Consider the following 15,508-nt stretch of genomic DNA (forward strand, 5'->3'; position numbering starts at 1 on the left):
TGAATAGACCTTAGCACGGGTACTTCCTGCCTATGGGAAGGGAGGGGCAAAATGTAGTCGTGATCTGATTTGCCGAAGGGAGGTCGGGGGAGGACCTTGCAGCCATCCCGGAACAGAGAGTAACAACGGTTGAGTGTTTTTGAAGTTTTTGAAGTGAGAGTACTGCAGGCAATGTGTTGATAGAATTTTGGTAGCGTTTTTCTCAGATTTACTTTATTAAAGTCCCCAGCTATAATAAATGCGTCCTCAGGATATTAAGTTTCCAGTTTGCACAAGGTATTCTAGGTCGGCTGAACAAAAGGACTTGAGTTTCTGTACGTTACCACAATCACACCATGGGTAGTTAATCATGAAACATACACCTCTGCCTTTCTTCTTCCCAGAGAGTTCATTATCCCTATCCGCACAATGTATTGAAAACCCTGCTGGCTGTATGGATGGGGACAGTATTTCTGGAGAGAGCCATGATTCTGTGAAACAGAGCATGTTACTGTCCCTGAGGCCTCTCTGGAAGGATCTTCCTCGCCCTGAGCTCGTCAACTTTATTGTCCAGGGACTGAACATAAACGAGTAATATACTCGGAAGCGGTGGATGGTGTGCAYGCCTCCTGAGTCGGACTAAAAGTCCACTCCGAATACGTCTTCTCCGCCGGCGGCGTCTTGGAGCAGCCTCTGGGATAAGTTCAATCGCCTTGGAACGTACAATCAAAGGTTCCAATTTAGGAAAGTCGTATTCCTGGTCGAAATGCTGGTGAGTTACTGCCTCTTTGATATCCCAAAGTTATTTCCGGCTGTATATAATAACACCAAATGTTGTGGGCTAATAACGTGAGAAAGAACATTTAAAAATAATACTACAAAGTTGCTTAGGAGCTAAACAAGAAACAAGGCGGCCCTGTCTATTGGCCCATCTTCACATCTTTTTTGTTGTTGTTGTTATATATATATAGTGTATAGTTTGATATATATATAGTGTATTTACCAGAAACAATGTGAAGAGCAACATGTTAGGATATAGGTCAAGGACTAGATAAAGTGTATTTTTACCTGGAGATGTACCTTCTTTTAGGTTACTACTTCAACCACTTGTTTCCTACACTACCTTAATCACTCAGTTTAGCACATGGCCTGACGTGAATACTTAAAGAGATGCGTCGAACTAAAGCTTAAAAGGGTATGAACAATGCTGAATGGGCGTACTCAAAAAAGAGCTCTTGAGTAAGTATGAAAAACTTAAGGGGGTTTTCTGGTACTTGTCTACAAGGTGGAATAACACGTTTATCACATTTTAACCTCTTGACACTACAGGGGGTGCTGTTTCAACTTGGACATTTATCGTTCCCAAATTAAACGGCCTCGTACTCAATTCTTGCTCGTACAATATGCATATTATTATTACTATTGGATAGAAAACAATCTCTAGTTTCTAAAACCGTTTGAATTATGTCTGTGGGTGAACCAGAACTCTTTCTGCAGCGAAATTCATGACAGGAACTGCGAAGGTCTGAAAACTAGGCTCTGTTCTCAGATCAGTTTAAAGCTCTGTATGTATCCTATGGGTCGACATGAACTGCACCCGCCTTCCCCTGGATGTCAGTAACCAATGAGAAGTGGAATGGAGTGTCTACGTAGTTCTCAGAGCTTATAAAAGGCCAAGGAACGAAGGGAGCTCTCTTTTCGTCGTTCGTCATTGCGCAAAGCAAGATCTCAGGATGGCATTTTGAAACGCTCAGTTATCGGCCTTAGCTATATCCGTCTGTAATTTAATTCGATATAGGTGTTAGAAACATCATAACGAAGTTATTTTAAACCGAGTTATATCAATTTATGCGAGTATTTTGCTATTTTCGGAATTTCCTTAGTATTGCGTTTTGAGGATTTGGGCATGTTGTGGCCACATAGCTATTGTTAGCTGCTAATTCCGAAGTTGAAGACGACGTTTTACAACCAAGCAACGATTCTTTTGGACAAAGGACACCTTGCTCAAGATTCTGATGGAAGCTCGTCCAAAAGTAAGAGCTATTTATGATGTTATTCCGTATTTATGTGGAAAAATTTAAACAGATTTGTCCGCCATTATTGCGGCACTAGTCTGGCTGTAACGCACACTGTATGTCTAGTAACGTTCATTTTAAAAATCTAACTCAGCGGTTGCATTAATAACTAATGCATCTTTCATTTGCTGTCCAACATGTATTTTTTAGTCAATCTAATCRATAAATAATCGTAAACTTAGGTGCCTTTCCAAGATGGCGCCGGGCAGAATGCATGACCTGTTGCCACTGATCACATTGTATAACCACGATTTGTGCTGCTAAATATGCACATTTTCGAACAAAACCTATATGCATTGTGTAATATGATGTTACAGGACTGTCATCTGACGAAGTATATCAAGGTTAGTAAAAAATTATATATCTTTTGCTGTATTGTTACGATCGCTAACCTGTGCTGCTGGTAAATTGCTTGTGTTTCTGGCTATTGTGCTAAGCTAATATAATGCTATATTGTGTTTTCGCTGTAAAACACTTAAAAAATCTGACATATTGGCTGGATTCACAAGATGTTGGGCTTTCATTTGCTGTACGCTGTGTATTTTTCAGAAATGTTTTAAGATGAGTAATTAGGTATTTGACGTTGGTCTCTGTAATCATTCTGGCAGCTTCGGCACTATTTCAGATTGCAGCTGCAATATAGAACTGTGATTTATACCTGAAATATGCAAATTTTTCTAAAAAAACATATGCTATACAATAAATATGTTATCAGACTGTCTCTTATGAAGTTGTTTCTTGGTTAGTGGCTATTTATATCTTTATTTGGTCGAATTAGTGATGGCTACTGATGGAGTAAAAAACTGGTGGAGTAAAAAAAGTGGTGTCTTTTGCTAACGTGGTTAGCTAATAGCTTAGCACAATTTACATATGTGTCTTCCCTGTAAAACATTTTAAAAATCAGAAATGATGGCTGGATTCACAAGATGTGTATCTTTCATCTGGTGTCTTGGACTTGTGATTTAATGATATTTAGATGCTAGTATTTACTTGTGACGCTATGCTAGGCTATGCTAGTCAGCTTTTTTACTGTGGGGGGTGCTCCCGGATCCGGGTTTGGGAGGAATTAGAGGTTAAATAAGCATGTTTCCCCCAACTGCAGTGTATGATATATAATTTTTAAACTCTGAGTATGTACTTTTAGAAAATGTACAAAAAAACAATCTCGGAAATGATATATCAAATTTAAATGGGAAATGTAGTCACAAACGTCAATACAAAAAATAAAGGTAATCCAAAGCAAAAACCTGACAAAAATGAATTAATATGAATGCTGTAAGTACAGAAATTGTTTGCTCAGAGATGAATATCCAACCAGCTTAATACAGTATTATAGACACTAAATCCTGGGATTTCCAATGCTCTTCTATATAGAAGAACCCCTTCTAATGGCTCATGTGTAGCTTGTGAGCGTCATACAGCAAATCGTGCATGTTTGTGAGAGTCTCAGCTTTTCATAGATAGCARACATCTTTTTGTAAAAAGACCCGGACCGGAAACCTTTGGGATCCACCCTTGTCTCACAAACACCTCTTCAGCTCAGCCCCCGTTAACCACACAGACTAATTGTACAATGGATGCAGAAGGAATAGCTCAAACACAATGTTTTAAGGTGTTAGAATTCCAAAATGTGCCGGTGTCACGTGTGCCCCCCCACGTGATCTGCAAAACGACATTGGAGGAGGCAGCTCATGGTAGAGAAATTAACTTTCAAATCTCTTGCAACAGCTCTGGTAGACATTCCATCAGTCAGCATGCCAATTGCACGCTCCCTCAAAACTTGAGAAATCTGTGGCATTGTGATCATGCTGTTTAATCACCTTCTTGATATGCCACACCTGTCAGGAGGATGGATTATCTTGGCAAATGAGAAATGCTCACTTAGAGAGATGGAAAGTGAACTTTTGGGAGAATCATTTAAGAGCTAGAGTTATTATACAGTCTGACAGCAGTGGGTGGAGTGGTGTTTCGCAGGCGGTTGGTATGGGCAGTTATACAGGACAGTTTGTGGCTGTTTCTCAGGAGCCTGGTGGTGCAATTACCTCTTTTTGGAGGGAGCTGTTCAATCAGTGGATGGTCAAGAGTGTGCATGTCCTTCACTAGGTGCACTGCTGCCTGCTCTCGCATGCTCTGCAGTGAGGGGAGCTGTGGTTGGACTGCTCCACCTCTGGAGATGATCCTCAAGGCCGTCCTCTGCACCCTGTCTAGTTGGGCCTGCTGCTTTTTACTGCATCCAACTAACCGCACTCCACTGTATTCCAGACAAGGCCTGACCAGTGTAGTAAAGACTGTGACCAGATCTTCAGTGGGTAGGCCATTTCTGGCAAGAACAGGCGTTTTGAGGCCTTCCTCACTGACTGCTCCACATGTTGATCACCACTGAGGTTAGAGTCTGGATGAAAACCAAGACACTTAGTTGTTGTTACCACTGGTAATAAAAAAGTAAGAGATAAGAGTCAATGTGCGGGGGGCACCGGTGTCGAGGTAATTATGTAGCTAACAGCTAACACTCGATAATCTTACCTGTTTACATTGTCATGCATGATGGGCGCGTCTCCCTGTTTGGATTGCCATACCACAGTTGCCCTTAGTTTGGAGATGTAATCCGGAGACAGGTGTTTTATCCATCTCTTTAGCTATCATGCTCTAATTCCACTGATTTCAAAACTTGATCGTCCAGAAAGTGGAGAGCAACACTAATGCAGCTCCACTACACAATACATCTTTTAAAAAACAGCGTTCGATAGGATTACCAACACAGACTGACGAGCTCAAATAGACAGAAGCCCTCTATATGGCAGACCAATCCTCTCTCCTCTCTCGGCATGTCCAGCCCACTCATTATCTCAGCCAATCATGGCTAGTGGGAAGGTTGCTCCCTTCAGTTTTTCTGCTCACATGTTCAAAAAGGCATTTCTGCCAAAAATCGCATTTTGATTTAAATTAAAATGTTTTAACGTTCAAACGTCTCTCCTGTGAAGTCGTGACTTGCGAMATATGCCTAGTTTCCTGAATCGGGTTTCAAATGTTATGGGATGCATTTTCTCCATTGCTTTTGATGGTAGGCCACTCTGGGTGGCCTACGTTATGATCAAATAGCCACAGTAGCCTACATTGCCACTGTTAAAACTGTAACTTAAAGCGGGTACAGCCTCAGTGTTCACAGTAAAAGCGCGCAGGAAGTTGCACAGAATTTTTGCATTTGTGCTCAGAAGACATGAAATCTGCTCAGTCTCCCAAAAAATGAGGGAACATTGCATGGTGGTGTCTTTTAAGACACTTTGCTGATTGCTTTGCCAACTTTCAGACACCATTTGAAACCCATTCTGATTTTATTTAGTTGTCAAAGTGACTCATTTGTTAGTTCATTTTTCTGTTGAGCGACAACATTCAGGTTTCTTTTTCCCCAGGATTATAGTAGTTGCTGTATTGTAGTAGTCACTTATCACTTACTCTGAAGCTCTACTGTGCTTGATATGTGTTCAAACAACACTTTTGTTGTACTGTTTCTGTCACTGACAAACAATGTAGGTGTTATAAGATTGGTGAAATCAGTTTGAAAGTTGCATAAGCAAATAGCACTTTGGGTGGCCATAGTGCTATTTGCAGTACTGGAGGATGTTCAGCAGTCTGTTTTAGTCCGAATGAGCTTGTTTGGACATTATGTCAGAGGTCTGTTGGAGCACGTTGGSACTTTTCAATACAGATTGAACCGCTCCTTTTGAGTTTGCCAGTGATAGTATGGAAAAGATGCAAACGAAAATGAAAGTCCTGTATGATCGAATGGCCCGAAGGCGCACTTTTGTTGCCTGTTCTGGGGCAAGCTCGCTTTTCAGGCTCTCACCCCATAGAGAGAACAGTTCCGTAAATTGCCGAAAGACTGTCGCAAAGGAACAAGCATGTCTTTTTGGTGGGGTGCTTCTCAAGAGGTCAAGAATTAAAGACACTCATACTGCTCTAGTAGTTCAAGATTTGCCTTCAAGAAATAGTTACCTACCTACATTAATGAGCACAGTTCTCGCAGATGAATTTGTGTTGACACATAAAACTACCTTCACAAGTAAGGCACCTCAAGTACTTATTATCCCTACACAAAAAACTATCCAGATAAGTCACCTCAAACTAAGTTTTCAGCAGTCTTTTTCCCCAGTGCCCAAAGACAGGGATGGGCAGAAAACTGGTTCTTCGTATCACAATGTGGTAGTATTTAGTGCCACCTGGCCAGAACACCTTCAGGACATTATGGAGCCTGTTTGAACTATTTGCATCTGCCAACTTGACAGTTAACCTGTCAAAGAGTGAAATACGTGGGCCAAGTGGTGGGCCAAGGAAAAGTTGACCAGTCATGGCAAAAGTGGAGGCCATCAATAACCTTCTTGTGCCAACTTCTCGCCAGGAACTGTGCCGATTCTTGGAGATGGCACAGGCATTTTGAAAGAACTTTGCCCAGGCTGTTTCCTGCTTACGGATTTGACCAGTCCCAAAGTCACTTTTCGTTGGAGCTCAGACTGTCAAGCTGTGTTTTAGAAGACAAAGGCCATTTTGGTCTCCGCACCTGTGCTTGCTGCTCCAGATGGCCGTTCTCCATTTTCTTTGTACACATGCCAGAAATTAAGGAGAAGGTACTATGTTTCTACAGCAAGACAGTGATATTGAGCACCCTGTGGGGTACTTTTCAAAGAAGTTAGCCTCCTATCAAAAACACTACTCCACCATCGAGAAAGAAGCGTTCGCTTTGATCCTGGCTCTTCAGTTCATTGAGGTTTGTGTCGGCTTCTACTCCGCAAGTTGTCGATACTGATCACAATCCTCTCATATTCCTGCAAAAGACTAGTTCCACAAAACGCTGACTCCTTTCACTGGCGTCTGATGTTGCAGGAGTTTTCCCTTGAAGTTCGGCGTGTCCGTGGTAAGGATAACTTGTTCTTTCGAGGGTGGGCAGTCAATATGATTTTTGTGTTCTGTGTTTAGCCAGTAAGTAGACCTGGTGCACATTTTGGTTTGGCTGCACGTTTTGCCGTATTGTAGATGTAAGTTTTGTTTTGGATTGGATCGTCCGAGGGAATAAGTATTATAGAAAATGTTTCAAAAAGTTTTGTATTGGGTTTTCTTTCTGTTGGTTGTGAGAATTTCTTGTGTTGGGGTTTGCACAACCACAACTTKTACAGCCTCAGGTTCCCTCGAAATCAGACCTTCTCCACCTGTATCTCCCTGAGAAATATATGTTTGTGTGGTGTTACCGTACTGAATTTTATAGCTAGATTCATTTTTTGGAGTGGTCCTGAGCTGAAAATGCTGCAACCACCTAGGTAGTTAGCATTATCTACAAATGAAACACACTATCATGTCAGCAATCTGCATATTTAGCTTTAGCTAGCTAACATTAGCTAGTTGAAATAAAGCATTGGGCATCTTGTGGGGTTTATGCAGTGTAGCTACATGATGCTATCGTTGGATTCATTTGAATGCAAAACAGTCAGAATAAGGAAGATGTTAGCTAGCTTGAACATTGAACACACTAAGGTTAGCAACTAATGTAGCTAGCAGGCTAAAAACGGAACTGTGAGAACGTGGCCATTTTGGCGTCACTCTTCCACCTTTCAAAATGCATAACTATGTTTTTCCGGTTTATGGATAGTTCATGAGCAGTCATTCTCGTTTATCTTTCTCTTTTGGGGTCGAGTTGATTCAGATCCAAGAACAGAGAATGATGCTTGTTGGCTTCGTCTGCTCTGTTTGTTTCTGGTGGCTGTAACATAAGGTTGCAAGTTACTTTTACTTCCTCTCCAGCAGGGTCATTCGAGTGCCCAAGAACACTAAGGTAACCTAACTAAATGACTACCGACCCGTAGCACTCACGTCTGTAGCCATGAAATGCTTTGAAAGGCTGGTCATGGCTCACATCAACACCATTATCCCAGAAATCCTTGACCCACTCCAATTTGCATACCGCCTCAAAAGATCCACAAATGATGTAATCTATTTTGCACTCCACACTGCCCTTTCACACCTGGACAAAAGGAACAGCTATGTGAGAATGCTATTCATTGACTACAGCTCAGCATTCAACACCATAGTGCCCTCAAAGCTCATCACTAAGCTAAGGACCCTGGGACTAAACACCTCCCTCTACAACTGGATTCTGGACTTCCTGACGGGCCGCCCCCAGGTGTTAAGGGTAGGTAACAACACATCCGCCACGCTGATCCTCAACACGGGGGCCATTCAGGGGTGCGTGCGCAGTCCCCTCCTGTACTCCTTGTTCACCCAAGCATGACTCCAACACCATCAGTAAGTTTGCAGATGACACAACAGTGGTAGTCCTGATCACCGACAACGATGAGACAGCCTATAGGGAGGAGGTCAGAGACTGACCGTGTGGTATAAGGACAACAACCTCTCCCTCAACGCGATCAAAACAAAGGAGATGATTGTGGACTACAAGAAAAGGAGTACCGAGCACGCCCCCATTCTTATCAACGGGGCTGTAGTGGAGCAGGATGAGAGCTTCAAGTTCCTTGGCGTCCACATCACCAACAAACTAACATGGTCCAAGCACACCAAGACAGCCGTGAAGAGGGCACAACAAAACCTATTCCCCCTCAGGAGACTGAAAAGATTTGGCATGGGTCCTCAGATCCTCAAAAGGTTTTACAGCTGCACCATCGAGAGCATCCTGACGGGTTGCATCACTTCCTGTTATGGCAACTGCTCGGCCTCTGACCACAAGGCACGAAGGGTAGTGCGTACGACCCAATACATCACTGGGGCCAAGCTTCCTGCCATCCAGGACCTCTATACCAGGCAGTGTCAGAGGAAGGCCCTGTCTTAAGTCCAAGAGGCTTCTAAACAGCTTCTATTCATCCCCAAGCCATAAGACTGCTGAACATCTAATCAAATTGCTACCCAGACTATTTGCATTGCACCCCCCCCCTCCCCCCCACACACTGCTGCTACTCTCTGTTATTATCTATGCATAGTCACTTTAATAACTCTACCTACATGTACATATTACCTCAAATACTTCGACACCGGTGCCTCTGCACATTGACTTATTTACTGCTGTTCTTTAATTATTTGTTTGTTTGTTATTCCTTTAAAACTGAATTGTTGGTTAAGGGCTTGTAAGTAAGCATTTCACTGTAAGGTCTACACCTTTTGTATTCTGCGCATGTGACAAATACAATTTGATTTGATTTAGCGCAAAGACACACCTTGCCCAGAAGGTCAGCCCAAAGCATCTCAGGGCTCAACCCCCTTGTTTTCGTTCAAAGTGAAAACACTACACAATAAGTGGGGCGGCATAGGTTTGCCCATGACATGCGGATTTCATTTGGAAAGGAGATGTTGGGAGAGCTACACCTCACATTAGCTGAGTTGCGAGTTACAGCTCCTTCACTTTTCGTAGCCAAACAAAGCCTGAATCTGGCGTTTACTCCTGTTTAGTTGGTCTATATTCATAGTTTGTTCTTTCTTACTCACTATCCTCAGTTCATGTCAGTTTATCCTTTTAGATTGTCTTTTCTCAAGAAAATCTAGTGGGCATCCATGGTGGGTGTTAACTTTGTTAGTTGTCTTTTCTGTTGAGCGACGACATTCAGGTTTGTCTTTAGAGAACGTAACAGTTCTTACCGAGGCATTTGAAAAACTCCATGGTCTTTGTTGTTGAATCTGTGCTTGAAATTCACTATTCGACTGAGGGACCTTACAATTTTCTTTTCACTTTGACATTATGGAGTATTTTGTGTAGATCAATGACCAAAAACAAAAATCAATGAAATCCATTTTATTCCCACTTTTAATGCAACAAAATGTGACAGAATCCAAGGGAGGTGAATACTTATGATAGGCACTGTACATGTACAATTATTGACATGGTCATGTTTACGTCTGTCAATCAAACAAAAATACTAATCTAATTAGTTGGTCAGTTTATCAGTGAATCAATCAATCAATGTCCTCTCCACAACATAAGTATAGCTTATTTTACCTCTTGTATCGAGTTATTTATCAGAAGATATGAGACATAACACAACATGTCTTTTTTAAATAAACATTTTAGCAAATATCAATGTTTCCCAAAACGATCATATCATCGATCACTGAGGAGTAGAGGGGATAAGGCCAGATAAAACAGAACAAGGAGCATTAAGACAGTAGTCTGTCGCAATATCAAAGAGCTTTATCTTCTCAATCCCAGCTGTACTCTCTCTCATTCCCACCTTAGAAAAATATTGAGATATCCTGTGTCATGCTAAATTAGTCTCAAAAGCTGGGCAACACTAGGGGAGTTAGGGAGATGTTGAGAAGAAGAGAGCAGCGCAGTCCAACACAGAGGAGACAGCAGAGCAACATGTGTTTGTCAGAGATCAAAAGAAGCCATGACATCAATCTATGCATCAATCTCCAAACTCTTATCGGCAGCCAATGGAAAGTCTTTCTCGGTGTCTATGGTAGCTCATCTGGCATATGATCTGTCTATTGTGTACTGCTAGACTAGGCATTCATCTTGTGTTTTCAAATCAAGAGCTGGATTCAATCAAACTGGTGCTGTAGATACACTAAATATACACAAGAGTATGTGATCACCCCCTTCAAATGAGTGGATTGGGCTATTTCAGCCACACCCGTTGCTGACAGCTGTATAAAATCAAGCACACAACCATGCAATCTCCATAGACAAATATTGGCAGTAGAATGGCCTTACTGAAGAGCTCAGTGTCTTTCAACGTAGCACCGTCTGTCACGTTCGTTGTAGTGAGGAGACCAAAGCGCAGCGTGATGTGAATACATATTTTAATACAAGACGACTGAACACGAAGAACACTAACAAAATAACAAACGACCGTGACCGCTATAAACACGCAGTGCAGACATGCAACATCAACATAGACAATAACCCACAAACCAAACCGGAAAATGGCAACCTAAATAGGATCCCCAATCAGAGACAACGATAAACAGCTGCCTCTGATTGGGAACCAATCCAGGCCACCATAGACCTACATATGTCTAGACTAGACACACACACCTAGACATACAAAAACCCTAGACAAGACAAAAACACACATACCACCCTCGTCACACCCTGACCTAACCAAAATAATAAAGAAAACAAAGAATACTAAGGTCAGGGCGTGACACATCATAGATGCCACCTTTCCAACAAGTCAGTTCGTCAAATTTCTGCCCTGCTAGAGCTGCCCCGTTCAAATGTAAGTGCTGTTATTGTGAAGTGGAGCAACAACGGGCCCGCAGAGTGCTGAAGCGCTTAGCACATAAAAAAATTGCATGTCTTCGGTTACAACACTCACTACCAAGTTCCAAACTACCTCTGGAAGCAACTTCAGCACAAGAACTGTTCATCGGGAGCTTCATGAAATGGGCTTCCATGGCCAAGCAGCGCACACAAGTCTAACATCACCATGCGCAATGCCAAGCGTCGGCTGGAGTGGTGTAAAGATCGCCACCATGGACTCTGGAGCGATTCTCTGGAGTGATGACTCATGCTTTACCATCTGGCAGTCCAACGGACGAATCTGAGTTTGGCGGATGCCAGGAGAATGCTACCTGCCCGAATGCATAGTGCAAACTGTAAAGTTTGGTGGAGGACGAATAATGATCTGGGGCTGCTTTTCATGGTTCGAGCTAGGCCCCTTAGTTCCAGTGAATGGAAATCTTAACTCTGTAGCATACAATGACATTCTAAATGATTCTGTGCTTCCAACTTTGTGAGGAGTATTTCCGTCTGTAATAAAGCCCTTTTGTGGGGAAAAAAACTAATTCTGATTGGGTGGGCCTGGCTGCCAAGTGGGTTGGCCTATGCCCTGCATGGCTCACCTATGGCTGCACCCCTGTCAAGTCATGTGAAATCCATAAATTACAGCCGAATGAATTTATTTCAATTGACTRATTTTCCTTATATGAACTGTAAAATCTTTGAAATTGTTGCATTTATATTTTTGTTCAGTATACATAAAATGCAGATAGCGTAACTTTGGTGGGTCAAAATAGCACCCATTCATTAAAATTGAAAGGAATGCGGTTTTGGACCTCTCAATAATTGTGTTAGTGTTTTTCTGAATTTAATGGTTTAGGTGGGAACCCACTGCTTCAGATACAGTGCCTTCAGAAAGTATTCATACCCCTAGATTAATCCCACATTTTGTTGTTTTACTGCTTGAATTCAATTTTTTATATATTTTCTCACCCATCTACACACAATACCCCATAATGACAAAGGGAAACAGGTTTTCGAAATGTTTGYTAATTTATTGAAAATGTGATTACAGAGTCTTTCTGGGTAAGTCTTTTAAGAGCTTTGCACACCTGGATTGTATAATAGTAGCACATTATTCTTAAAAACATTATTCAAGCTCTGTCAAATTGGGTGTTGATCATTGCTAGACAGCCATTTTCAAATCTTGCCATAGATTTTCAAGCTGATTTTAAGTAAAATATTTAACTTGGCCTCTTTGGAACATTCAATGTCTTCTTGGTAAGCAACTCCAGTGTATATTGGACCTTGTGTTTTAGCTTATAGTCCCGCTGAAAGGTAATTTTGTCTCCCCGTGTCTGTTGGAAAGCAGACTGAACCAGCTTTTTCTGTAGGGTTTTGCCTGTACTTAGCTCTATTCCATTTATTTTTATCAACAAAAAACTATTTTGCTGAAAACAAGAATACCCATAACATGATGCAGCCACCACCATGCTTGAAAATATGTAAAGTGGTACTCTGATGTGTTATGTTGGATTTGCCCCAAACACAACGCTTTGGACTCAGGGCATCAAGTTCATTTCTTTGCCTAATATTTTGCAGTTTTTTATTAGTGCCTTGTTGCAAAGAGGATGCATATTTTGGAACATTTTTATTCTGTACGTGCTTTGACTCTGTCATTTTGTCACGCCCTGACCTTGGAGATCCTTATTTATTCTCTATGTTTGGTTAGGTCAGGATGTGACTCGGGTGGGAGATTCTATGTTTTCTATTTCTTGTTTCTTCTTGTTTTTGCCATGTGTGGTTCCCAATCAGCGGCAGCTGTCTATCGTCGTCTCTGATTGGGGATCATATATAAGTTGTGATTTTGGGTTTTGTGGGTAGTTATTTTCTGTTTAGCTGTTTTTGTTGCCTGAAAGAACTTTTCGTTTTCTACTTTGTTATTTTGTTGCGGTGTTCAGTTTTATTAAAAATCATGAACACCTACCACGCTGCACCTTGGTCTCCTTCTTCAACCCACGAGAGTCGTTACACATTTAGGTTATTATTGTGGAGTAACTACACTGTTGTTGATCCATCCTTCAGTTTTCTCCTATCACAGCCATTCAACTCTGTAACTGTTTTAGTCACCATTGGCCTCATGGTGCAATCCCTGAGCGTTTTCCTTCCTCGCCAGCAACTGCGTAAGGAAGAACAGCTGTGTCTTTTTAGTGACTGGATCCAAAGTGTAATTAATAACTTCACCATGCTCAAAGGGATATTCAATGTATGCTTTATATATATATATATATGAACCTGCAAAATCGGCAGTGTATCAAATACTTGGAACCTGCAAAATCGGCAGTGTATCAGATACTTGTTCAAGTATTTGATACACTGCCGATTTTGCAGGTTTTCCTACTTACAAAGCATGTAGAGGTCTGTCATTTGTATCATAGGTACACTTCAACTGTGAGAGACGGAATCTAAAACAAAAATCCAGAAAATCACAGTGTATGATTTTTAAGTAATTMATTTGCATTTTATTGCATGACATAAGTATTTGATCACCTACCAACCAGTAAGAATTCCGGCTCTCACAGACCTGTTCGTTTTTTCACAGCCCTCCTCATTACCTGTATTAACTGCACCTGTTTGAACTCGTTACCTGTATAAAAGACACCTGTCCACACACTCAATCAAACAGACTCCAACCTCTCCAAGACCAGAGAGCTGTGTAAGGACATCAGGGTTAAAATTGTAGACCTGCACAAGGCTGGGATGGGCTACAGGACAATAGGCAAGCAGCTTGGTGAGAAGGCAACAACTGTTGGCGCAATTATTAGAAAATGGAAGAAGTTCAAGATGACGGTCAATCCCCCTCAGTCTGGGGCTCCATTCAAGATCTCACCTCGTGGGGCATCAATGATCATGAGGAAGGTGAGGGATCAGCCCATAACTACACGGCAGGACTGGTCAATGACCTGAAGAGAGCTGGGACCACAGTCTCAAAGAAAACCATTAGTAACACACTACGCCGCATGGATTAAAATCTTGCAGCGCACGCAAGGTCCCCCTGCTCAAGCCAGCGCATGTCCAGGCCCGTCTGAAGTTTGCCAAATGACCATCTGGATGATCAGAGGAGGAATGGGAGAAGGCCATGTGGTCTGATGAGACAAAAATAGAGCTTTTTGGTCTAAACTCCACTCGCCGTGTTGGAGGAAAAAGAAGGATGAGTACAACCCCAAGAACACCATCCCAACGTGAAGCAGGAGGTGGAAACATCATTCTTTGGGGATGCTTTTCTGCAAAGGGGACAGGACTGCACCGTATTGAGGGGAGGATGGATGGGGCCATGTATTGCGAGATCTTGGCCAACAAGATCTTCCCTCAGTAAGAGCATTGAAGATGGGTCGTGGCTGGGTCTTCCAGCATGACAACGACCGAACAACAGCCAGGGCAACTAAGGAGTGTCTCCGTAAGAAGCATCTCAGGTCCTGGAGTGGCCTAGCCAGTCTCCAGACCTAACCCAATAGAAAATCTTTGGAGGGAGCTGAAAGTCCGTATTGCCCAGCGACAGCCCCGAAACCTGAAGGATCTGGAGAAGGTCTGTATGGAGGAGTGGGCCAAAATCCTGCTGTAGCGTGTGCAACCGGGTCAAGAACTACAGGAAACGTATGACCTCTGTAATTGCAAACAAAGGTTTGTACAAAATATTAAGTCTGCTTATTGATACCAAATACTATATCCAGAAATAAAATGCAAATTAATTATTTAAATCATACAATGTGATTTTCTGGATTTTTGTTTTAGATTCCGTCTCTCACAGTTGAAGTGTACCTATGATAAAAATGACAGACCTCTACATGCTTTGTAAGTAGGAAAACCTGCAAAATCGGCAGTGTATCAAATACTTGTTCTCCCCACTGTATATATACATACATACACACACAGTACCAGTCAAAGTTATTTACTATTTTCTACATTGTATAATAATAGTGAAGACATCAAAACTATGAAATGACACAAAAAAACGGTTAAAATCCAAATATATTTTATATTTGAGATTATTCAAAGTAGCCACTCTGCTTTTAAGACAGCTTTGCACACTCTTGGCATTCTCTCAATAGGTGCCCTTCTTTGCGAGCCATAGGAAAACCTCCCTGGTCTTTGTGGTTGAATCTGTGTATGAAATGCACTGCTTGACTGAGGGACCTAACATATAATTGTATGTGTGGGGTACAGAGATGAGGTAGTC

The 15,508-nt window shown here is 41.9% G+C and overlaps 1 protein-coding gene across 2 annotated transcripts in view; it reads left to right on the forward strand.

Annotated features, from left to right (window-relative positions):
- LOC111959346 (melanophilin-like) overlaps window positions 1-15,508 on the forward strand; it is a 127,528-nt gene that overhangs the window by 81,575 nt on the left and 30,445 nt on the right. The window lies entirely within an intron of this gene.

The sequence above is a fragment of the Salvelinus sp. IW2-2015 genome, linkage group LG36 (genome assembly GCF_002910315.2).
Source record: "Salvelinus sp. IW2-2015 linkage group LG36, ASM291031v2, whole genome shotgun sequence".
Lineage (NCBI taxonomy): Eukaryota > Metazoa > Chordata > Actinopteri > Salmoniformes > Salmonidae > Salvelinus > Salvelinus sp. IW2-2015.